Source organism: Vulpes lagopus, chromosome 23, assembly GCF_018345385.1.
Source record: "Vulpes lagopus strain Blue_001 chromosome 23, ASM1834538v1, whole genome shotgun sequence".
Classification (NCBI taxonomy): domain Eukaryota; kingdom Metazoa; phylum Chordata; class Mammalia; order Carnivora; family Canidae; genus Vulpes; species Vulpes lagopus.
Genome location: NC_054846.1, coordinates 27018300 through 27043971, shown reverse-complemented (window position 1 = coordinate 27043971; position 25672 = coordinate 27018300).

Sequence of the window (25672 nt, the reverse complement as noted above, 5' to 3'; positions counted from 1 at the left end):
GACTTTTTAAAAAAGTAAACAGACTTGTTATTATTTAAATTAAAAAATTAATTAACTGCTTAACACAAAAATAATATTGGGTATTGTGGGGCTTAACATATATGTAGAAGGAAAATTTTGATAGCAATTAACACAATGACTAGCAGTGGAGAAATGGAAGTATACTATTGTAAAGTTCCTGTAATACATATAAAGTAGTATAATATCACTTGAAAGTAGACTGTAAAGCAATAGATGACCTCTATAGCCCTACTCAATACAAAGCAATTGATTTTGAAGGGGGAAAAAAACCTTATCACAAAGAAAACTCCAGGTCTAGAGTGTTTTACCAGTGATTTCTCCCAAACCATTAAGGAATAAATGACAACAATACTCTGGTATCTCTTCCAGAAACTCTTCCAGAAAACTGAAGAGGAGAGCATATTTCCAAATTCATTTTATGAGACTAGTATTACGTTGACACCAAACCATAACGTTATAAGAAAAGAAAACCAAAGGCCATTATCACTGATGAAGATAGATACAAAAAATTCTTAAGGAAAGTTTAGCACATTGATTCCAACCAGTGGGGTTCATTCTAAGAATTTAAGATTGGTTTGACATTAAACAATTAATAAATACAACTTATTAACATTAATTTATTAAATTATGTAACATTAATTTTTAATAGTCAGAAGTTCAAGCCATATGACATAACAAATGATACAGAAAAAGCATTATATAAAATCCCACATCCATTATTAATATAAAAATTTCAAACTAGCTAACTAGGACTAGAAGGGAACTTCCCCAATCTGGTAAAGGGCATCTAATAAAAACCTATAGCCAACACCAAACTTCAGAGTGAAAGACCACATTCTTTCCCCCTAAGATCAGAAGAAAGACAAGGATGTCTGCTCTCACCACTTCTATTCAACATTGTACTTGAGGTTCTAACCAGTGCAAGCAAAAGAAACAAAATGCTTCCAGTTTGGAAATAGAGTACAAACTTTCCTTTATTCTCAGGCAACATGATCATTCTGTGGAATCCTATAATCCTATGGAGCTGCTAAAACTAATATGTAAGTTTTGTATGTGAGATCAACACACCAAATCAGTTGTATCCCTTTATAATATTAACAATCATAAATTAAAAAATAAAAAACATACTATTTCATAATGTCAAAACTCTGAAATAGGGGATCCCTGGGTGGCTCAGCGGTTTAGCACCTGCCTTTGGCCCAGGGAGTGATCCTGGAGTCCCGGGATCAAGTCCCGTGTCAGGCTCCCTGCATGGAGCCTGCTTCTCCCTCTGCCTGTGTCTCTGTCTCTCTCTTTCTCTCTCTCTCTCTCTCTCTGTGTCTATCATGGGTAAATAAAATCTTAAAAAAAAAAAATAAAACCTCTGAAAACCTCTGGGGAAAAATTTTAAAAGATGCATAAGCCCTATGCAATAAAAATTAGACATATTGCTAGAGAAAGCAAAAGTCACCTACCTAAAATAAGAAATATACTGTATTCATGGATTGGAAAACTTAACATGTTGACAGTTCTTCACAAGTTGTTCTATAGATTCGGAACAATACTAATAAAAATCCCAGAAGGCCTTTCTAAAAATAAAAATTGGTAAAATACATATGAAAATGCAAAGGCCAAGAGATGCTAAAACAAGTTTGAAAAAGGAGAATAAAATTCTGGAAAACTTTATTTCCTGATTTCAAGTTACTATAAGGTTATGGAAATCAAGATATCAAGACAATGTGGTATTGGCATAAATGTAATCAAATATATCAATGGAACAGACTAGAGAGTCCAGAAAAAGAAACAATATATGGTAATTGTTTTTTGAAAGAAGAGCTCAAGATAATCCAGTGGAGAAAGGATAATCTTTTCAACAAACTGTTCTGGAAAAATTGGATATGCTTATATAAGAATGGAACCTCAATCCATTTCTGTCACCAAATGCAAAAACTAACTTAAAATGGATTATAGACCTGAAAACCTAAAATTATAAAACTCCCAGAGGAAAATATGGAAGCAAATCTTCGTGGCCTTGTATTAGTCAAAGATTTCTTAGATATGACACCAAAAGCATGATAAAAAAATTAATAAGTAAAAAATCATCAAAATTAAGAACTTCTTCTCATAAGACATTCATAAGACAATGGAAAGACAAACTACTGACTGGGAAAGAATATCACAAATTACATATGTGACAGAAGGCTTGTATCCAGAGTATATAAAGAATATTCTAAACTCAATAATAAGCAACGGAACAACCCAATTTAAAAATGGGCCAAAGATTTGAACAGACATGTCACCTAGGATGGTATATGGATGACAAATAAGTACACAAAAATATGTTCAACCTAAGTAGTCATTAGGGAAATGCAAAGTAAAGCCACAGTATGATACCACTGCATACCTGTTGGAATGCCTAAAGTTGAAAGACTAACCCCACCAAATGTTGGCAAGGAATTCTTGTACACTGTTCCTGGAAATCTAGGATAATATCATCATTTTAGAAAACAGTTTAAGGAGTTAAACATACACTTACCACATGATCTAGCTATTCAAGTCCTATGTTCTTAGCTGAGGGAAAGGAAGTCATATGTTCAAATCCAAATTTATGTTCATGTATTTACAGCAGGTTTTTTTTTTTTTTTAACAGTGAGATTTGGCAACAACCTGAATGCCCACAAATAGGTGAATGGTTAAGCTAATTGTACTATATCCAAACATGGAATGATAATAAGGAACAAACTATTGATACACACAACGGATTACATGATTCTCAAAGTAATTATGCTGAGTGAAAGAAGCCAGACCAAAAACGACCTTATCCTGCATGATTCCACTTACAACCTAGATTTCCTAGTATATGGTGAGAGGAAGGAAATCAATGTCTGCCTGGAAATGAGGTGGTGAGGGGGACGAGAGGAGAGGATGGCACAGGGGCAGAAGAAATCTGGAGTGATGGGTCTGTGTATGGTCTTGATTGTTGTGGTTTATGGATGTGAGCATCTGTTGTAAAAAAATCTTACTCTCTTTCCCTTAGAATTTTGACAGCCTTTTTGTCTTCTCTTTAACCATTCAATAGATGTTTAGAAAACTATTGCTTTTAGGGAAATCTTTCTTTGCTGCCAGAGGTCCGAGGGTATATATTTTGGCCCCTATATTCCCTTATATCTATTCTTTATATCTCACAGAATTTACCAGATAGACTTTATGATTTTTTTTTTTTTTTTTTTTTTTTTACTTTGGGGTCATGTTGTTTTCTGACTTAATTTGACTTTTTTCACTTTTTTTGTGTTGTTGTTTTTGTAGATTTTAATGAAGTTCAGGGTAGAAAGTACAGTAAAATGATCATACACCATATACCTCCACCACCTTTAAATTTTTCTCTGGAAGGTGTATTTGTAAGACATATTTAAAGCCTCGAGAAATGGTGTGATTCATATAGGACATACTGGATTGGAATTATTACCAAAAATTAACCTAGATCTGTCTAGCAGTGTAACTGGTATAACTGGAAGACAGCAGAGCAGCTGAGACAAAACTATGTTTATGTGTAATTGAAAAGAAAAGAGAAGAAAACAATTAACATCCTACTATTTTTGAAATCTGGACATTTTCTCTGCCCTGAAGACCAAAGTTCAAACGAAAAACCTGAACTGTTTTGTTAGTTGAAAGTTAAATAAGGTTTGTAACTGGCCACAAACTTGGTTTGCTATTGTGAAAAGCTACCATTATTCTGGGTCATGTTAAATAAGTATGAGGCAGAAGAAATCAGAATTTATACTTCTAGCAATCCTTGTCAGACCATTACTTAAAAAGGCATCTGGTTTCATTCATAATTTTTTCTTATGCATCTTCTGTCTCCTCCAGGCTCTCTGCTGGGCACTGATGATACTTAGTGAGGAAAAATTTTATCCCCCCTCTTGAAGTGCCAAGTTCCCCCCAAAATCTGTATTGTGAGTCCTAATCTCTAGAAATACGTTGCTCAAAATTTCTCAGGTACCCCTTTCTCTGCTTCAGGGGGTGCTTTTCAAACCAACAGCTGAGGTTGCTCAGATGCCTCAAGAGTTCTGGGAATTAGGCCTGTGACATAGTCCTGGGCCTCAGAGCTGTCACCTGATTCCAGGAGGGAGACCTGGCAAGCAAATCTCTCTTGCTGACCAGTATGACATTTCCTTCAGGATCACATGAGCTTCCAGGGCAGTGCTGATATATATTGTTTATATAGACAGAGATCCATGGGAATTTTCTAGGACCCTGCCTACCTTCAAGGCAAATCTGGGAAAGGAGCACACTTTCTGTTAGCAGAACAAAGAGTTCAGAGGCTGAGTGCAAGGGAGAGCAATGGGACTAGGGCAAGTGACTTCCATAGTAGAACATGAAGTGCCTTGTATCCCAAGGAAAGAACATTAGACTTTATTTTAAAGGTCAGTGGGAGGGGTTTAAGTAGGGAAGTTACCAGATCAGATTAGTACCACTCTACTCCAAAAAACAAACAAGGACAATATCTAAGTCAGTAGAGCAAGGAGGAACAAAATGATCAGAGGAATCAAGTCAGTCTTTAAAGATGAGATTACAGGGATAACTTAAGTTTTCTCTTCTCCTATATGACAATTTGAGGGGGAGAAGGACATGGAATTTCTCTGTGGCTTTCTGAGAGGAAATGAACTTAATCTAAATCAGGAGAAAAAAATTGAACATTAAAAAGATGTTGTCTCTTAGGAGAAGGAAATACAAGAATAATCTGCTTAATGGGTGGCTGGCCTATCCCTGGAAACCTACAAGAAAGCATAGCACCTGAATTTGGCTTCTATCTTCTCCTTGCCCCAAATATGATGACGAGATAGAGAACCTTGGGAATTAGAGGGAGCTTTTGGTTTCGAGTGACAGGGAAGCATCTCCAATTAGTTTAAATAAGAGGGAAGAATTTACTGATTTACGTAATTAAGAAGTCGAGGAATCCACATACCTTTAGGCATGGCTGGATCTAGAAGCCCAGAATGTCATCTGGAATCTGTTCTGCTCTGTCCCTTCCCTCTGCTTTTGTTGTTGTTGTTAATCATGTTGCCCCACGCAGCAGTTTCATATTTACATCCTACTTCTTTAAAAGCCTCAGTGAAATTATAATAACCTTCTCCCAAGAGTCCTGGCAAAATTCTAAAATTGACTGATTATCTTGGTTTGAGTCAGGGGCTTACCCATGAACCAATTACTGAGAGGAAGAAGTTTGAATAACCTGACTTGTCATTCTCGAGTCATATGCTTAACTGGGAGCCAGGGGGATTGGGCCAGCCACACCTAAATTAAGAGCCTGAGTACGATGATATGCTGGTAGTGAGGGACTCCCAAAATTACACTGGAGGTTTTTTTTTTTTTTTTTAGTAACAAAAAAGGAAGACATGCTGGACAGGCAGGACAAATAAACAACAACAACAACAACACAACCCCCACCCTCATCCCATCCCCACACACAGATGCTCTACTTTTAATGTCTCTTTCAAGCCTATTTTTATTGAGTTTGATATCTTAAGATGAACCCAGCCAAGAACATTCCTTGATTGACTAAATTTTACTCTGTGATTATTTATGCTTTTGCTGTCAGCTTCCAAAAACGTGTTTTTGTTTCCATCCTGCACACTTTACAATAAAACTAACTTCTTGGCTGTGGGTCACCCAATAAAATGTGTTCCCCATATATGTTCTGGGCTGGAAATACCTCTTGGCAAGATGCAACTAGCTGCCTTCATCATAAAGGAGAAGAGCCATGTGTAGCTTATGTATGAAATAAAAGACCCAGTGTACAACTTTCAAATAACAGATTGTCCCCAGCAGTGGTGAGCCATGGGCAGTGACAAATAAAACCTTCTCAGACTGTCCCCTGTACCTTAGCTGTTTTCTGAACTGAGCGGAGCCACAGCTGAGAGTCATCGAGGCACGGTGCCCAGTTAATCCTTAGTGCTCATGCCAAGACTGTCAACAAAGGGTCCCATTGTCATGGCACAGTGGGGCTACGGGCATCAGTACGCTAGGAACTGGATAAAGACGACCAACTCATTGACTAAATGCGGCCTGCCTCCCACTCCCTTCCCAAAATGGAAATCAGTGTTTGGCACTTGGCATTCATGAGCAGCCTAATAATACCATTCTCGATGTGCACATGCTTGTGAGAAGGAGAAATGGATATGCTAAGAGCAGACTCCACTTTCCAACCGCAGAGGGGTTGTACACATCATAGAGAAACATTTATTTTAACAAAATTATGGGCAATCCTGTCTGCCCTTTTAATTGCATGCTGAGTTTGGTGAAGATGTTTCTGATTTTCCTCATGCATTAAAAAGAAAAGAAGTAGAAAGAAAAAGGATGGGAATCAAGACTCCCTGAAATTTCCTTTAACATTCTCAGTCTCAGCACTGTCATGCTGGCTGTTTCTCTTTATTCCTTGCTAAATGGTCTCACTTTCAGCGTTGGAGGTTATTCTCTTGAACCCTTTCAGACAGTTTTCTGTTATTACTTTAATTCTCAGTAAGCTGTTGGCAATTGCTATCAAATTGCTTCATGGATCAATTCTTCCCTCATAACCCATTAAATTTTGCTTTTTTTTTTTTTTTTTGTCCCAGGTAAGAAGTCACAAACACATTTGGTTACAAATGGTTGGTGGGCCATAAGCCCTTTCTTTAGAACTTATTGCAACAGACTCACATTTGGATTCCTGAATGCCCCACATTTATGGGGCTTTTCCATATTCAAACCTGACCCTGCTATTATGGAAAGGTCTGCTGGGACTCCATGTATGGAAAGGTCTGCTGGGACTCCATGTATGGAAAGGTCTGCTGGGACTCCATGTTATTTGCTTGAATATGTAATCGAGGAGGGGCATAAGTCTACAGGATGTACGTATCTTGGTTAAATCGCAGGAGTCTTATCGATCATAAAAAATTGGCCACAAGTTAGTTTTCTTACATTATCCAGGCCGCTTGGCCATGGGAACTTTGCAGCTCCTTCTACTAAGAAGTGGGTCTCTTTCCTCATGTCTGAAGTATGAGTGGGCCCTGTGACTTGCTTTGATCAGCAGCATGTGGCCGAAGCCCTGGAGTGCCAGCCCCAAGCCAATGCATGCTTCTGCTCACTTTCTGGGAAGCCTGCTGGCCCCAGGTGAGCCACCCCAGAGACTAGCGTGCGGGAACATGGGAAGACTTGGAGGAGAGACACGGGCCCCCGCTTAGGATAAACCAGTGCCCCCCGGAACTGGCAGCTGACTCCACACACAGCTAAGACCAGGCCAGATTGCTGACCACAGAGCTAAAGACATGCTATCGTTTTAAACCACTGAGATTTTAGGGCGGCTTATTATTGCTACAAGCATTAATTGATAAAAACCTCATCTTCCTGGTTCTGGTGGTCCTCAACATACTTATCCTGTGAACATCATTTTCCAACTTTTACCCACAGTAAGAAATCCTTTCTCTTTGCCTGGTAAGGAAATGAATGAAGTATCCAGAACTATACATTTCTGTCGACGATGACATCAATCCTCGGTTAGAAGACTACCAGCAGCTCCTTATTGCCTTCCGAATAATACTCGAGTTTATCAACCCCACACTCAAGGCCCTCCATGATCGGGATTTAGCCAGCCCTGTCAGCTCTATGAACATTTTCTTTCACTGAAAAACACTGTTTTCTGGACTGCCTGGATTACTCTATTTTTCTCAAACTGCGATGCTTTCCCCCTCCTTGTTTTTCCTCCTACCATATTTCACTACTTGCACTGCTTTTTTGCCTCATCTCTGTCGGCATGGTAAAATCCCACGTATCCGTCAACGTGCTCCCCCCCCCCCCCCCCCCGCCAAGGGTCAGTAAATAACACAATTGTTTTCCCTTTAAAGTCTATACTCAAAGTATACATCATTCAACTCCTTGGGTAATCATGGAGTTTTCCAAGGTGCAGCCGTGAGGGCATCACAGCGTTGCTTCAATGTCATCGAGTTGCCCAGTGGGGAAGATCCCTCCCTCCGCGCAGACACCCTCCGAGCCACGAGTTCGGCAGGTGCAGGGCGGCCCAGGGGGGTCGCGGGGCGGGGGTGGGGTGCGGGGGAGGGCGGACCGCTAGGGGGAGCGGAGCGAGGGGTTGGAGGCTGCGGAGCGCCCCTGGCCTCCCGGGGAGCCGCTAGCGCCCGCAGGGCCCGCAGAGCGAAGGGAGCCCCCGGCTGGGGCCGCCGAGGCCTGGGCGTGCGGGGGCGGAGCACCGGGCAAGGGCGTGGCCCGGGGCTCCCTCGGCCCAGACCGGAGAGGAGGTGATCCCGGGGGCCCGAACGGGGCAGTCCCCGCAGGGCCTCAGATCCCTGGGCGCTGCAAGACGTGAAGGCTCTGCCCGCCGCCCCAAAGCCTGGCCTTTGCCCCGCAGTCCAGGGCCCCAGGCGGGCAATGCCCTGTGTTCCCGGCCCTCCCCAGGAGCGGGGGCCCCCAGGCCGCTGGGCAAGCTCCCCTGCCTCCCCCGGCCTGGCAGGGCAAATCCAGGCCTTTTGTGTCTCCCCCTGGCGGAGTCCGTTTTGGATGTTGCCTCTTTCGTGATGATTTTCCAAAATATCCTGATTAGAAGGGATGATTCCTTCCGTCCTTGGAATGCTGAACGGCCCTGGCACCCAGCCTTCAGAAGTGGCCAGAGGGTCTTGGGTTCTCCTTGCTTGGTCCCCTGTGATGCCCTGGTACAGGATACCACCTCTACCATTGTCCTCATAGAATCTGTCGCATGCTCATCACAGGCCAGACCATCACAGATGAGCTCCTTCAGTCCTCTTAAATACCCTCCTTGGTAAATGTTACACCTTGCAACTCGTGGATGATAAGGAGTGAGACTCAGTAACCTAAGTAATTGGTCTAAGGTCCTATATCTCTTGAGTGGCAGGTATAGCATTAAACTTGGGCTTTCACTTTGTCCCTTAGGCTTCCTCCATAATTCCTTGTGCAGGGACACACAGGGGTTGCCAAAACAATGCCGTAGAGCATGATGAGAGCTTTGGCCACATTTATTGGCCCTCAGAACTGCTGTACTGAGTTAGGGAGTCAAATGAAGAGAAGATATTGCTGAGGTGACTCAGTGGGGTAGCTGTTTAGAAATATTGAGCTATATCAGGATTTGTTTCTTCGGTTTCTTTTGCCTAATCTAGAATGTTCTGAAATATTTTATGAGCTATTAATGTCAGACAGTGGCTCACCACTATAAACAGTTGATAAGCTTCTTGCTGTTTGCTGCTAATTGGAAACTAATAACATGCCCCCCCTCCTTCCAGTCATAATGAATTTCTGTTTGTGTAGTCTGACTGTCTGTAAGATTGAGTTTGTGACATCCAAGAGGTTGGCCCTGATTGATCAGATTTCAGTATGGTGACTGTCCTTCTACTCAGGTACTGTGTGCAGAGCAAGTTGGCAGCAGAGATTCAAGGTAAGGGGGAAAGCTTGCCACTTGGGAGGTGCAAGCAAGCCTCGCTCCTTCAACCTAAACTTTTACAAGGGCCTGGTTTGTTTGTCTGGAAAGCCATGGATTATTCTCTCACACATATGAGGGAAGTGGGAAATTTCCCCATATTTGCTAGTGATTTCCTTTTTAAAATAGTGAAAAAGAGAAGAAATCAAGCGACATTACGTTTTGGTTCTTATAGAGAGAGCATCTGGATTCTAGTGTTGAATGGCAGGAAAGTAAAGTCGATTTCACAGTCCCACAGCCCACTGGGCCACCGTCTCGGCCGTTAATCTTCAGTTCAATTGGGAGGTGGCATCTACCTGATGGGCAGAGCTCTGATCTGGGGTCTTGCACTGGGAGATATTTTTCCTTGAACATGGCTCAGTCTTCCTGACTAAACCTGTGTCCCACCGAGGAGTTTCCCAGGCTCTATCTCCAACCATCCTCCCCCCTGGCCAGAACTTTGAGTTCTTTGAGTCGCTGCCTCAGAACACAGTGCATGTTCCTTGAGGACCAAAGCTGGATTCCATTTCACCTAAAGAGCTGCCCGCTGAGGAAGGCTTTGGGTTGTCTGTAGATTTTGTTATCACCCAAGCACAGTACCTAATTGGGTAACGGTGATCCCTGCCAAGTTCGCTCCCTGGCTTCTTGAAAGTCTCTTCCCCAGTGGAGTTGGAGCTGGCTGATGCCAAACATGCTCATGGTTCAATTTGATAGGGCGAATATCTGTAGGCATTCTGAAGGCCTGGCAGTGTGCTAGGCCCAGAAGGGAATTAGACTCGAATTCCATTCTCCAAAATATATTCAAGGATATGATATAAATACATGACATTAGAGAGAGAGAGAGAAAACAAACAAAGCTTGTAGTACAACCTGCTTCACATTGTGTTTCCATGCTTTAACTCCATCAGGTTTCATTTGCTTCCCCTTTCATGATGCCATTTTCTCATTTTCAGTTCTGAGAACAGCAGAGACAGTGTTTCTTTAGCATCTTCTTGAATCTGTCCTTCACTTTAAACTGATAACCCACCATTTGAAAAAAGCTGTTACTGGAAGTTCAGGATTGGACACTGGCAGTGCCTTGCACCTCATAGGTGTACAGGCAATACTGGCTGAGTGGAAGAATTATTTAATATACCACGTAGGATGGCCAAGTGGTCAGTGCTTGTTCTTTAATATCAGGATGTCTGAGTTTGACATAGGGCCCTGCTACTTGCAGTGACACTATGGGCAAATGTCTTTTTGTTTGTTTGTTTGTTTGTTTTAAAGATTTTATTTATTTATTCATGAGAGGCACAGAGAGAGGCAGAGACACAGGCAGAGGGAGAAGCAGGCTCCCTGCAGGGAGCCCAATGTGGGACTCAATCCCGGATCTATGAGCAAATGACTTGACCTCAAAGTCTCACTGTCTTCATCTGTCAAATTAGGATGATAACAACAACAACAACAACAACAACAACAACAACAACAACAAAAATACCTAAACTGAGGATAGTTATGAGGCTTAAGCCATAAGCTCAGTGTGTAGGACATATTAAGCACTTAATAAATATTATAATTATTACTGTGATGGTGATCATCACCAAACATTACACAAAGTGCTTTTTCTGCAGGTTTTCACTGAGTGTTCACAACATACACATTGAAATAAATATTAATATATATTTTTAAAATTCCCCAATGGAAAATCAAAACTCAAGAGGTAGTAAAGTTATCCAAGGCCATAGAAGGGACTGACTTTGAAATCTATTCCCTCAATCCCCAGCAGCCACAGAAGGTGAAGATGTGAGAAGCAAAAGGCTCTTTATGAACTTAAAACATTTTTTTAAAATACTCTGTAAAGTTGGTGGGAGGCTTATTATTTCAGAACTGGCAAAGGTTATTCTACACAACTCAGTTGGTCAATAAGTTTGGCTGCCCTTGAAGCAGGATAATTCAGTCCAGAGCTGTTTTCTCCAAAATCTCTTTGCAGAATGCTAATGTTATTTCCCATCGAGTAGAATACAAAGCTCTCATTTCCTTTGTTACTGGAACCTTCCCTTTCTCGGGGAAGAACCTGTGGTCAGGTTATAATTTAGGATCTCTTTAGCAGTCCTAGGCCCCATTCACATTTGGGTCTCATAAGGGGGTGCTGAAACACTAAAATATGAACTCTCTCAGCTTCCTACCCAACCACATTCCAGACACACAGAGACATATATGCACACGTTCACCATGTCTCTAGGGGCCAAGAGGGTCTTTGGTAGAGTGGAGTGGGCTGGAGCTCCTAAACAGTAATATTTCCTACAGTACTCAGATCTGGAATGTGGTCACTCCTGGCCTCTATGACTTTAGGCTTTTCAACAATGTCTTCTTATATATATTTTTAAAGATTTTGTTTATTTGAGAGAGAGAGAGAGCAAAAGAGAGACAGCAGGGGCAGAGGGAGAGGGAGAAGCAGACTCCTCACCAAGCAGGGAGCCCAATGTGGGACTCATCCCAGGACCCTGAGAACATGACCAAAGGCAGATGCTCAACCAACTGAGCCACCTAGGCACCCCTACAGTGGCTTTTTATAGAAGAGATTCCAAAAAGGCCCAGCTCCAAGAGGGTCTCCCAGTGACTATTGTGGCAGCTCCCAAAAGCAAGCCTTGTTCATGGACCTCCTGTGCCTAGGATATCTCAGGCATAATACCATGCCTGCCCTCGGGGGGCTCCCATTTAGTGTGGGACTGCTGCAGATAGCTTCCTTCAGTAATGGCATGTACTAGTGGCCATGAACCATTCTCCTGGCAACAGCACTGACCTCCAGACCTCTTAGGTTTTATCGGATCAGAGAGCCCACCCTGAACATCATCCCTGAGGGCAGCTTCCAGCTGGGCCTCTGCAGAGCTCTCTACTAGCAGGAATGAGGCACACTCTCTTAAAGAGCTCCAAACTCAGCTTTCAGAACTGCTTAAAGAGTAACTACTACTACTACTACCACTACTAATGATGATAAACTAATATTAACAATATTTGACATTTTTATACACTTCCTACATGCCCTATATTAATCCATTTTATCTGCATCACAATATTATGAGGTAAATACCCCAATAACCACTTAAGACATAAGGAAATTGAGGACCAGAGAAACTAAATGACTTGCTTAAGGTTACTGATTGGCAGACAGCAGAGTAGGTATTGGAACTTAAATTTGTCTGACTCAGAAGCCCTCACTTTTATCCTCAAATTGCCATTTTGTTAAGTGACAGGTACAGTTCCAAGAGCCTTATACACATTGCCTCACATGAAGACTGCAGACAGTGGGTGCTGTGCCAATTCCCATCCTTCTGGGATGGGCCATGTATGCCTCTCACTCAGTCTGAGCTCTCAGTATTCTGAGGAGGCGTCCTTACCTCCTAGAAGTGCCTGGCAGGCCACTGGCAATAGCTTAAACTCTACATCACATCCCTATTCTCTTCTCTGCCACCACCCCTGCCACCAACCTCTACAAAACAAATCCCTGTAAAACCCATTTTTCCCTAAGACATACAAACCACACTCCCAATTTTGGCTGACCTAAGTTCCCTAAAAACTGGTGGCGATGAATGCATCTTACACTGAGTAAACCAATTTGTGGATCTCCCAGGAAGCAAGCTGAAGTCAAATCTCATAACGAGCATAAAACTCCAACTCTGATTATCCATGAGTGGAGTACCCATGGCAAATGTTTAATCCCACATGAGGTAACATATGCAAGAGGGCTTTGAAAAGTATAAAATATTCTACAAGTGTCAAATGTGATTATTCTTGTCAATGCCATATTCGCCCTCCCAGCAGGTATGTGCTGAGGGAATAGAAATGATCTTGGGACTAGTCTGAGCCAAGCATAATTGGCATCGTAGACTGCATGACGGTTAAACCTGGTGATGTCAGGGTAAGATCCCTCATGAAACAGTCAGGAAAACTGGTTCTGAGCCCTGACCCTGCCATTAACAGGCTGGAGGAAATTTGGCAAGCCACTAGCCTTCTCCGATCTTCAATTTAGTAATCTAATAATAATAATAATAGCATATAGAATACGATCACAACTATTACCAATTGATACACACTCACTGTAAGCCATGTGCCTTGCAAAGAGCTTGACATGCAATAGTTCATATAATTCTCACAACAATCCTCCATGCTATTAACAACCCCATTTTACAGATGCAGAAACAGAAGCCTAGAGATGTTAAGTGCCTTACCTCTGGCTCCATATCAAATAACAGAGGAAGCCAGTATTGGATCTAAGCCAAATTCTATTTTGCTATTCATTAAAAAATGATTTGGGGTCATTTGTGCCCTGTTTCTAATTCACTTGTAGAGAAAATTAGCTATGGTTAGATTTAGAATTCCTAAAGAAGAAGGAAGACTCTTGTTAGAATCCCAGAGAGAACAAATAGACTCCTAATAAGTGAAGCAGGCACATGATTGATTATGACGTTTTTCTAATGCATGAGCTATGCTTGCTTTCTCTGTAGAAAATTCTTTTCAGACTAAGGGCATTGCTACCAGAAGGGGCTATTGGGAGAAAATGGAATATTGTTCTTAACTCCTTGTGTTACAGATATTGATTGACCCTTCTGTCTTGCTCCTTCTAGACTGAATTCTTTACGGAAAGTACTGGGACTCATCTCCATCCCCAGTACCTATCACAGTGTTTGTCACATCAACGTTTAATGGCAGGATGAATGGACATATGTTTGCAGGATAAATGAATGTATAAGTGAATGAATGTCTGGCTCCTTGCTCTTATAATTCTTTGTTCTTTCCTAGTAGAGATAAATGACTCCCTGGGAGAACTAAGTGACTAATCTTGTCCTTAGCCACTTGGAGTCTAAGAAACTTAGTTCAGCAGCTCAGGTATTGAGTCAACCTTGGTGCTCATGTGCCTCAGCTCTGTAGGTCTCTGCCATCTTGTAAGAGTAGTGACATTTGTTGGTCATGAGTACCTGGAATCCATCTTATCTTCTTTCAGAAATATCTATTCCCTATTCTCAGTTCATGTGATACTGACTGAGCTAACAACACTCCTTTCTTCCCTCTAGCCCTAAGGGTAAACCCAGGGCCCAGGTATGAATATCCTCTGGTCAGAATAACTGCTTAGTTAATAGAAAAACAAATCATTCACACTCCCCACATTCCCCAGTGAATCACAGGATTTGTATCAAGTCAATAGGGAAAAAAAGTTCTTTTCCACTAGGGATACTAAGCTAGTTCAGTGTAAGCCTGTAGCTGCTAGTGGCCATCCTGCTACCACAAGAGAATAAACATGCCTGAGAATGAAGCCAAATTAGGAAAAGTTGTGTCAAGAGATGAAAGAAGCATCCTTACAATTTATATACTGTTTAAGAAGTCATCCATGCTTGGAGCCAAGTCTGTTATTGACTTCTGGTTATGTAATTCAATAAGCCTAGCCCCTCCTGTGTGTGTGTGTGTGTGTGTGTGCGTGCGTGTGTGTGTGTGTGTGTGTGTGTCTGAGAAAGACAGACAGAGAGAGAGGGAGAGAGAGATTTGACCACCAGCTTGGGCCACCATGTAGCCCATGTCCATGTTTGTTGAATACTATGCTTTAAGGATCTAACCTAACTTGCTCCCACTTACAGGATATAGACAAATCTTTGGACCAATGTCTGCCATTGGTGGTCATATGTAGTCTCCAGGTCTTTGTTCCCCGCACTGTTCCATCACTGATAGAATCCTGACATTGTGGTTTTGACACATGGTAGTGGAGAAAACTCAAGGTTTTCTGTTAAAGCTACAGCAGTCTTGCATAATAGGTAAGAGACTTCAGACTCAGGTAAAACTGGGTTCAAATCCCACTTTCAGGAGCTATATAACCTTAGACAAATTGCTTTTTCTCCATGAAGCTTTGCTGTCTCGACTATACATGGGGATAAAGATGTCTATACTACAAGGAATTCGATGAGACATGTAAAGCTTGGAGAGCTTGGCAGTACATAGCAAATGCTCCATAAATGGTAGCTATTACATAATTTTCTTTTTATAAGTCTTAAAGGCAATCTAGAAAAAAAAAAAGAATTCTCTCTGGTCCCCCTCAAAGCTGTATACTGTTGTGCAAAAAACAGATGCCAAATGCACATGGAAAGAAAACACTGTCATAAAGAATGACTCTGACAACAGATTGTGTGATTACTAAGAACTTCAGAAACTGGAGGTGATCTGGCATATATTGTTGTGTAATGTGGACTTCAGAAAGAAAACAAAATGCCCTGAGGGGCTTTTTTAAATTGAGCGTTCTTGGGCAGAACAATAAAGATTTTACAATTTATGAGGCATCAAATAATTTACATGAATACAAAGAAATATGGGAAGCCATTTTAGATTTCATTTAAAAGGATTAGAGAAATATGGGTAGGACTTCTTGATAGGATACCAGCTAAATCAAATATCACAAGTAAACAAATATGTGGAGGGCTTTATTACAACAATTTATTTACAAGTATGTGACATTGTACTATAAAATTTTTGAAAGGCAAGCACATAATGTGGAGACAAAAATAGTCACTGCACAATTTTTTGAATGGAAAAAATAAAGATAAAACATGCTAAAAAGGCAAAAGAGTCACGGTGCAAAAATATTAAGAAAAATGTGAGGATATACCGTGTATCAACTCTACTTCGATTTTAAAAACAATGCATACGCATACAAACTGGTACACAGAGAGAACACTATTTTTAAAGGCAGGAAGGTCCTTAGAGAAAGAACAAAGTGTGATTGGCAGAGGTGGTAAAAGGTAATTAAGTAGCTGAAGACCAACTTGCCTTATTATTGGGGCCCTTAAACTTGCTTGGGAAGGAAACTCTGATCTGGAGCAGAGGTTAAATGGAATGAAAAAAGAAATCCAGGTTTGAAAGGTGACAAAGTCATAATGAAAAAAAGTGGGGGGCACATAAATAAGAATACTAAGACCACAAGGTAAAATATGGAGTAGTCAGTGGAGTGGAGATGCAAAGAATCCAAAAGACCAAGGGAAGTGGAGCAGAGAATAATGAGATGGGAGAGAGTAGGGAGGAACCAGAGCTTTCCCAAGCGGGCAGCAGCGTAATGACAGGTGAAGGCATCTCTGAGGTAGTCCAGCACTTCCCACAGGTTCTCTTCAGTAGGACGCAAGATCACCCGGTATCTGTGGGTGTTCTGCAGAAGAGAGGGCCTATGATGAAGGTAGGTTACTGTGGGCTGCATAGGTTCTTCAGTCGGCTACTTCAGAGCCCTTTTATGATTGCTGAGGGACTGTCTAAAAGAGGAGTAGAAGAATGAGGAACATAACCTTTTACCAAGATAATTTCCCAGGGAATGGTGTGGGGATGGAAGGAAGAAGGACAAGAACTCAACTTTTTTTTGGCGGGGGGCGGTCAGAATTCCTCTCCTTTCATGAGGACTCAGGAGTCAGACACACTGTTGAGATGAAATTTTGCCCTGCCTATGTTTTGGCCTGTGGAAAAATGTTCTACCATTGATCCTAGAGTTATCATGGGACGCAGAATGGATTCTTCATCCTTCTGAAACCCCCAGTCTGGATTTCGGGAAGATTATGGCCACGATTTGAAAGTGGCTCTTAACTTAAGCCCAGCAGCCTCGCCGTTTCCAAGCACCATCCACACTGAGTCTTCTCCTTGACAATACATTTCTGTTTTTATCTGTAACCCTGTACATTCCTGCATGTATCCTAACAAGCGCTTCATGTATTATAAATGTAACTAACCCATGGTCTGACACCACCACCCAAAAAATCTTCTGCATGTTTCTCAGAGCTAGATTTTCCCAAAACTTTTATTTGGGAAATAAATTCCTCCTTTGCAGGAGGAGGAATGGAAGCGGGGCACCCTCCTAGGAGCCCCATCGATTAAGAGATGAGGGTTTTACAGTAAAATTGGTCTCCTTTTTGAAATAAGGCCGAATTCCATCTCCAATTGCCTTTGGCCCTCTTCATCGTCCCTTTAAATGTCACATCTGCCCTCATCGCTCAATATCTTTTGCATAGGTCAAGATGTTTCCCCAGCTCAGCTGAGGAGGGATGAAGTCTTGGGCATGAGGATTCATCATCTTTATAGATGTTGAGTGCGCTCAGCATTAGGAAGAAAAGCCACAAAGAACAGTATGTGAAATCCTCTAATCCCAGGGATTTGGTCCTAAGAAATATTTTGGAAGGTGTACTGAGGCTACTTCAGTGGCATCAGAGAAGGCTGACCACGGACTGGTTAGTAAGACCCTCTTGCTAATGGCTGTATGCCTAGAGTGTCATTATCATATTCTTTTTACTCTTAGGCAATAAATGTCCCTCAGATACATACAACCAGTGCCTCAGACATTGATGGGTGATCAATTTAGATTATTGGATAGAGGATCAACAGCAGTTCTCCTGCTCAGCTACTAGAGCAGTGTGGCTGAACCCATGCAGTGCTCCATGTCTCACGTGGGCTTCAGTAGGAAAGTTACCCTTGAGCCCCCCTTCTACTGCCCCATCCCCCTAAAAAAACTTGTAATTGGTGTGTTGGGTTTAAATCATAGCCTAAGTTTTGTTTGCTCAGTGATCTCTCCCAGGATACCTATTTTGAACAGAAATAGCAAGAATAGGAGGCGAGTGTTTTGCCTAGAGAATTAATCTAAGAACCCAAACAGAATCCTTTCCAGAGGCAAGAAAATTGACAGAAAATGATGGGTGAGACACAGCTTGCTGTCAGAGTAATCATCTTTAGTTGTGGGAAGGGGGGTGGAGGGTGAGGATGATCACCATTAAATGAAACAGGTATCACAGAGAGCGCATTCCTGGGAGCACATTTTGATGGAGATGCCTCATCAACCGCCAAATCTCTCAGCGGCTTTGCAAGGATCATTCTGCAAATGGCCATTGCGGTCTGGATTTCATCGTTTCACATTTGCACCTTGCAGCTTTTAAGGGCTATTAGTACCTAAATACTGCCCCATCAAAGCTCGACCTAAAAGGGGTTGTTGCCGGCAGCCAGATAGCCAGTGGAAGTCTCAGCCTTCAACAGTTCTTAATAGGTAAATACTTTTGCTTATGAGAGAAAAGGATGCTCTGGAAATGCCTCTGCTCTAAAAGTCTTGGAAATTTGACTCCGACTCCCACGGCAATCTAATGTAACTCTGCTGTCCTGTGGGGTAGACTTGAATATCAGAGACCTCATCCTTTGAGAAATTTGCATAATGTGAGATGTTAAAATTAAGGCTGGTGTTTACTGTTCAGTTCTTACAGAGATATTCCCAGATTCACAGTGAGATATTATTTCCCTTGGAAATGCTTTCTGTCCCTGCCAGTTACTGAATGCAATCAGATAGCTTTGTGTGGGCTAGCATACCAATTAGAGGCCTTGTCTGGGTTACGTGTGATGTCTTCCCTCCTAAACTCAATGACACGTCTGCACATAAACAGATGCAGGGAGCAGAAAGCCCAATTCCCATAAAAACCAGGAGACTATTTCAGTTCTTAAAACTACATGTGTACATATACTCAAGGTGGAAGGCAAAATAGCCATAAAGCATCACAAATAAAAGAAGATTAATGAGGGAAAGAATCTGACAAAAATATTTAATTAGAAAGCAATGGCCTGGCCCTATTATCTTGTATTATTATATATCTTGTCATTAACCAAATCTGTAGCTAAACTGTGGACATTTGTCTTCATTATGTAGTAAAATGGTATAACAAGCAGATTCCAAACAATGAAGAGCTAGCCTAAAATGATCACAAACCCAGAGAATGGCAAATGTTTCTATTTCGATTCACTGGGGTCTTGTAGCTAGAGCTCAGCCCTAGAAGCAAGAGGGATTATTCTGTGTTCAAAGTTGTGGGTAGATTCATAAAACTAAGTCATCTTTGGTGTGACATCTGACAAGCTTGGCATCCAGAAGCCCAGAGGCCTGCCTCCGCCGTGAGCTTACCCGGAGATCTTCTAGCCTTGTAGTTTCCTCATCTGTCAGGCGTGATGAATCTCTGTCATCACGAAGGTCCCTTCTGGTGCTAATATTCTGTGTTCAAGAAAATGATATGAATTGTTAATTCTTGTTTGGGGTCGAGTTTCACTGCTCTGCAAAAAGTCATTCTTCATTCATTCATTTGTTCATTTGCTAGATATTTATTGAACATCAATAGGACGCCAGCTGCTGCCTGAAGTAGGAATAGTCCAGAGATAAAATTTCTGCCTGTAAGCTAGTTCTGTGGTTTCCAATCTTAACTGCACATCAGATCAACTGGGGAAATATTTTATGACCCTGATGTCTAGGTCCTGGCCCCAGAGATTCTAATGAAATTGGTTTGCAGTAGACTCTGTTGTAAAGTGTGGCCTGACTTGAGAAACTCCTGGTCTAGAGGCAGATGCAGAAATTACATTATACTGCACATTATTGCTCTGTTAGGTGTGGTATCTCCTAAACACCTCCTAGTCCCTGAGAGAACTAACAGCACAGAGGAGTTCTTTATACATGCAAGAAGTGACCGTTGACATAGGCTTTGCAGGATGAGCAAGAGTTAAGCTGGCTGACAGGTGTACTCCTGGGAGCAAGAGCTGCATACCCTAGCATAGAGATATGAGACAGCAGGGAGATGTCCAGAATCTCAAGAAATTTAGTGTGGCCAGAGCGCAGGGGAAAAGGCTCACCAGGTAATGTTAAGGAAGAAAGCCCTTTGGTAGAACTGTTGCCAAAGTTACCCAATGTCCCGTACTTTTGATGGGGGCACTTGGCTATCTAGTGAGCAGCCATGTGCCCCAGCTCCCTGGCAACTAGGGATTGCCACATAACTAAGCTCTGGCCAACAGGGATGTGAATAGAATTGATATGGACAACTTCTAGGTCCCATCTTCAGGAAGAAGTCTGCTTACCTCCTCTTCTTTCTTCCTTTCCATGAGCTGAAACACAAAAATAATGCCTTAGCCATGTTTGTCAACAGTATCTGAGGGCATGAGAGATCAGCAAAGCAGAAAAAAAAAATCCCTTCTCCAACTGATGCGTGGATCATCCACCAGCTCAGGCTCATTATACCCCAAGAAATAAATAGACCTTTTATTTTGCTTGAGTGATTGCTTGGTATTCTCTGTTATAGCCGTGTAGACTGTTCTCTAATTAATATACCACTAGAAGGTTAAAAAAATATCACTTTTGGAAGCATTGGCTTTTTAGGAACATCTGCTTTTGAGAAGTTCTGTTGTATAAAGTGGAATTTTTAAAAAATCCTAGTAAAGGAAGAAATTCTCTGAATGATAATTTTTCACAAACCACCCTCTTATTCTCAATACAATTTTAGTGTGTCTAACATGTGCTGTGTTTCTAAACCTCTCAACATTATAGATAAATGTTCTTCATTCAACAACCAACTGTGTCTTTAGTTGATTAAGGCTCAGCTATAATTCCCAAGATATGTATTGTTGGAATGGGGCCGGAGTTGGGCCTTTTGCTTGATATTCTGGAATATGATTTTAGTACAATTCCCAGCCTTCAGGGTAGTACAAGCTCCCAGACATTTTATTGGGTTTTGATTGAGAATATTTACAGGAGCAATTTCCAAGGGAACATTTAGGTGATGTGCCCCAGGAGGCAGCAGAGCTAGCTGCAATCTCAGGTCCCAAAGGGAAGGAAATCACCAGTGGAAACTTGACTGTTACTGAGGAAATAGATCTTCTTGACAGGACATAAATCAGAAGCTCTGACCAGACATGGCAATGAAAATGCCCTAGGTTGTCCTACGAGACCAGAGGTGTTAACATCATCAGGACAGGATAGCAAAGAAAACCAGTTTGACACCAGTGATCTCCCTCCTGCCTCAGACTGGCATTCACAGACCCGCTTGCAAACACCAGGCAATTGGTGAAGTCACTCAGAACTCAGAGGTGCTGTGGGGCCTGTTTCCCCGATGGATGGTGGTTTCCACCTTCCTTTCTCTGGAGCTGAGAGCCCTCATTCAGTCTTACCCCTAAGGCCTCATCTAGGGTAAAGACCCTCTCCTTACCATCTCTGAGGCTCCTATTCTTTCAGTCTCTCTTGCTGCAGTCTTGGTTCACATTCCCCTGATCTTTAATCTGAGCTACTGTGGCACTGGCTCCTAACTGGTCTTTCATCCTCCCTTGGTTCTCTGTGCTCTAACGTCATACTGATGCCACAGACCTTTTAAGAGCACAAATCTAATTGTGCTTCTCTCCTGCTCCAGGCTTCCCATGACTTCCTTTTGCCTGGACCAGATCTGTGACTTCCTACAACTCCCCTGGTCTTATCCCTCATTCTTCTTCCCTTAGATTGGCAGGTGCACAGCTTCCCCTTGCCTTTGAGAGTGGATGCCACCATTTTTATTACAGGGACTAAGGAAGACACTCCAACCCATCGGGACATTTCTGAGCCCAGTGTTCCCTCTCTGCTTCCATTTGTCCCAGCTCTTGGGGAGCAGCATTTCTACATTGCAAATGCAACCAAAGTCCAGTTGCTGCCAGCATACTTGTAACTGGCTTCTTGACATTCAGGGTACTTTTGCTCCCAGGGTGAGACATCAGATTGATTGGCTGTGGATGGTTCTTATGATATAACTGGCAAGTGGCAGTGGGTGCTACTTTCATATGTGGTATGATTTTAAGAAGATTAATGAGTTCATTAATAAGCATTAATCAGTGTTGGGTGGACCCAACACACACATACACACATACTTCCTAAGAACCATATGGTTATTTAAAACACCTAGGATATGGAATAGGGAACAAGATAATATTAAATGGGATGAAGGAATGTCAAAAGACAAAAATGGAAGAGAATATAGTCCTGAAAGATAATTGAAGAGACCAATACCAACACTGAAACTTTGAATCTGTCACAGTTTTGTCCAAAGCTGCCCCTTGGCCCAGGCACACCTGTTTTATAGTCAGAGTCCTTTGGGTTCGGGTGGTCTGTGGAGCAATGACTTCAGAGATGCTTAACATTTGTAATAACCTATGAAAAAACCCTTTAAGGAGTTATGATTCTCGGTCACTAGTCCTCTCTCTGAATCTCTTCAGAAATGAGGAAGCAAGATATTAAAATGCAAAGAGCACTGCACTAAGGGTGAGAAAAATTGGCTTGCAGTCCTAGCTTTCCAATTTACTATCTCAGGGCCCACAGATAAGTTGCTTAACCTCTTTGAGCTTCAATTTATTTAGTGGCAAACATGGGAACACAAACTCCTACTTACTAGGCTACCATGAGTCTCAATGAGATAAGGATGTTCAATAGCCAGTATTGAACCAGCACATAGAAGTGATCACAGATACTTTATCTCATCTCTTCTGAGCATGAATCCCATCTATGTCAAATGGTAGAAGGATGATTTGTTTTGTCTCTTCCAGGGCTAAGATCTATAATTAAATAATGCACATTGAGATACCACTGGATATTATAAAGTACTATATAACATAAGTAAGATTTTATGCTGCTACTGTGGCTTTGTTAATTGTGGTTCTGATTCTTGAGATATTTATGGGGTCCTGAAACCTAAAATTCTGATTTTAAAATGCTAATGATCCTCAGTAAAAAAAAATGCAGCTATCTGGTTCATCAGCAATATATGTCCCTTCTGGGAGCTAGGCCACCTGTACTGAAGAGAAAGGAGAAAACCAAAGTCAGAGAAAGGCTACCCTGGGAAGGAGAGTGAATGGAGACTTAGTGGGTTGGGATGTAGTCTTTGCTCTAGAGTCTCTGGTTCCTGGGTAATGGGAAAAGCTCACGGCTGCTTTGCTGGAGCACGGTGATGGTGAGATCACAATATAGCATCACTCTCATACGGTGGTTGTCAATATCTGGTGACCTTCTACCTCAACTCAAAAGTCAGCTCAAGCATCGCCTAGTTTATGTGGGTTTGGTTCCTTCTCTATGTTCCCACAGCACCCCATGCTTATCTCTGCCTGTGTAGCTATCATCCTACATACTCCACCCATCCACCCTTCCACCCATCCACCCACCCATCCCATCCATCCATCCACCCATCCACCCATCCATCCATCCATCCATCCATTCAATAAATATCTACTTCATGTCTTTTCATGGGCTGGGCACTGTGCTATATACTGTCCTTATATAATTAGTTCATTTTCCTCCTTCCTCCACTAGTCTGAGATTTCTCTGACCTTTTTTTATTCGTGGCTGTATCCTTGGAGCTTAGCCCAAGGCCTGGTACATAATAGACACTCAGGAGATGGTACAGCATGGTGATTAAGAACATGGCAAGTCCTGCACATGTTGCTTAAGCCTTAAGCCTCATTTTCCTCATCCGTTATTATAATACCTACCTCTGTGGTTCCTGCAAGGATAAAGATGATGTAGTCACTTAGTGAAACACTAAGTCACCAAGTGAAACACTTAGAAAGATACCTTGGATCTACTAGGCACTATGTAAATGATAGCCACAATCATAATTAATAAATTCCTTAGGCTTACACTCCCCGGCATGGGAGACTGGCCTATCACAGTGGATGGCAGGAGCTCATGTTTCCTTGTCCTCCTTTCCTCATCCCCGTCTAGGTGCCCCTCCCTACCGGCACCCCTGTGACCATATACAACTACTGCAGCTTCTTCCGGGCCCCTCTCGCCCAGGGGCTCAACTGGGATGTAGAATTTGCTACAATCTCTGACAGGCCTTTCCAGAACCAGGTGTCATCTGTCCACTTCTTAGCAACTTGATTCCCTCTTTCTGTTCTCATGTCAAGGAGTATCCCAAGGGGCGAAACTCATATCCGAGCACAAAATGCTTCATGGTAGAAGCAATACTGAAACAGTCTGGCCACGAACAATGTCCCTTTCCCCAGGATTAATGTTTCCTTTTCATAACTGCTGATCAAATTAAGACTACAATGTGAGAAAGCAGAGAATGGCAGAGAGGAAACCACAGAGTATAGAAAATTCACCCCCTCCCCGGCCCCCCCAGCCAACCACACAAGTCGTGAAGCTAAAATAAAATTAAAGGGAAAGAGAAAGAAAGGGACCAAACTGATTAGGTGCTGGTATGCAGTTTAGAAAACCCGTTTAACTGAAGTTAAAAAAATAAAAAGTGCTGTGGTGGTTTCTGTGATTGGATTTAAAAATTCATCTTCTCAGATAAAATCCATTTTGTCACTCTGCTGCCCTTTGCCCTACCACCAACTCATCCTGATGCTGGCTCGATCTCTTTGAATCCTGTTTCCTGCCTCCCTGGCCAGAATGACTGTGATATGTCAATGACAGTCAGGATCCCAGGGTCAGCAGGAAAAACTGTAAACAAAACCATGGGCTTTGGGGTCAGTTAAACAGATTCCATTCCAGATTCATCTCTTTTGCGTTCTGTGGCTTTGGGCAAGTGTTTGAACTCTTCTGAGGCTATTGCCCCATCTGTAAAATGTGTTTAATGCCTACCTCACATCAATAGTCCTGAGAATTGCATAAGATATGTAAACTACCCAGCACACAGTAGGTACTCCACAGTCAGTAGCTCCTTTGTCCTTGACATCCAAACATGTTACTTTTGTTTTTGGTTTTATACAAATCCCCATGAAAACAGTAACTGTAAACAATTATCAGTTCCTTGTTCCTGAACAGATTCAGGTTATCATTTTTTTTCTGAAAACAGACTTTCATAGAGGAAATGGAGCACAGATAGAGTGTGCTGGGGTCCAGAGTAAACGTAGGATCCTGGGGAGAACACAACTTGAGACCAGAAGCCCCCAAGACAATCACACTTCCTTTAAAATCTTAACACCGCCTGGTATGTCCTTCCTCTCTCCTTCCCTGTTGTCTTGTCTCCCTCTCTTCTTCCTTCCTTTCTTTGTTTTTTTTTTCTCTCTCTCTTCCTAAATTCCAGTGTTGCAAATAACAGTGGTCAGATTGTATAAAGAAGTGAATGAGAAGTTGTGAAAAGTGATCTGTTAGCTGTGGGCAGAGCCATGGCTGGAAGAAGCTTTGCCTATTTTTTCTGATTCTTGTCTCTTTGGTCAACTTTCTGGTGCTACAGGGAGCAACCTATACAAATACACACACGCATACTACATGCAGATACATATGCATGCAACACAATGCATGACACATTTAGGGAGCTCTTCGTATATACTAGAAAATCTTGTATAAATTATCCTTATTTCGAGGAAAATTCTCAGAAATCCGATTCAAACAGCTCAGTGCAAAAAAGAGAAATTGTTGACTGATAGAACCAAAAAATACAGAGCTATGGCAAGACCCAGTATTTAAAT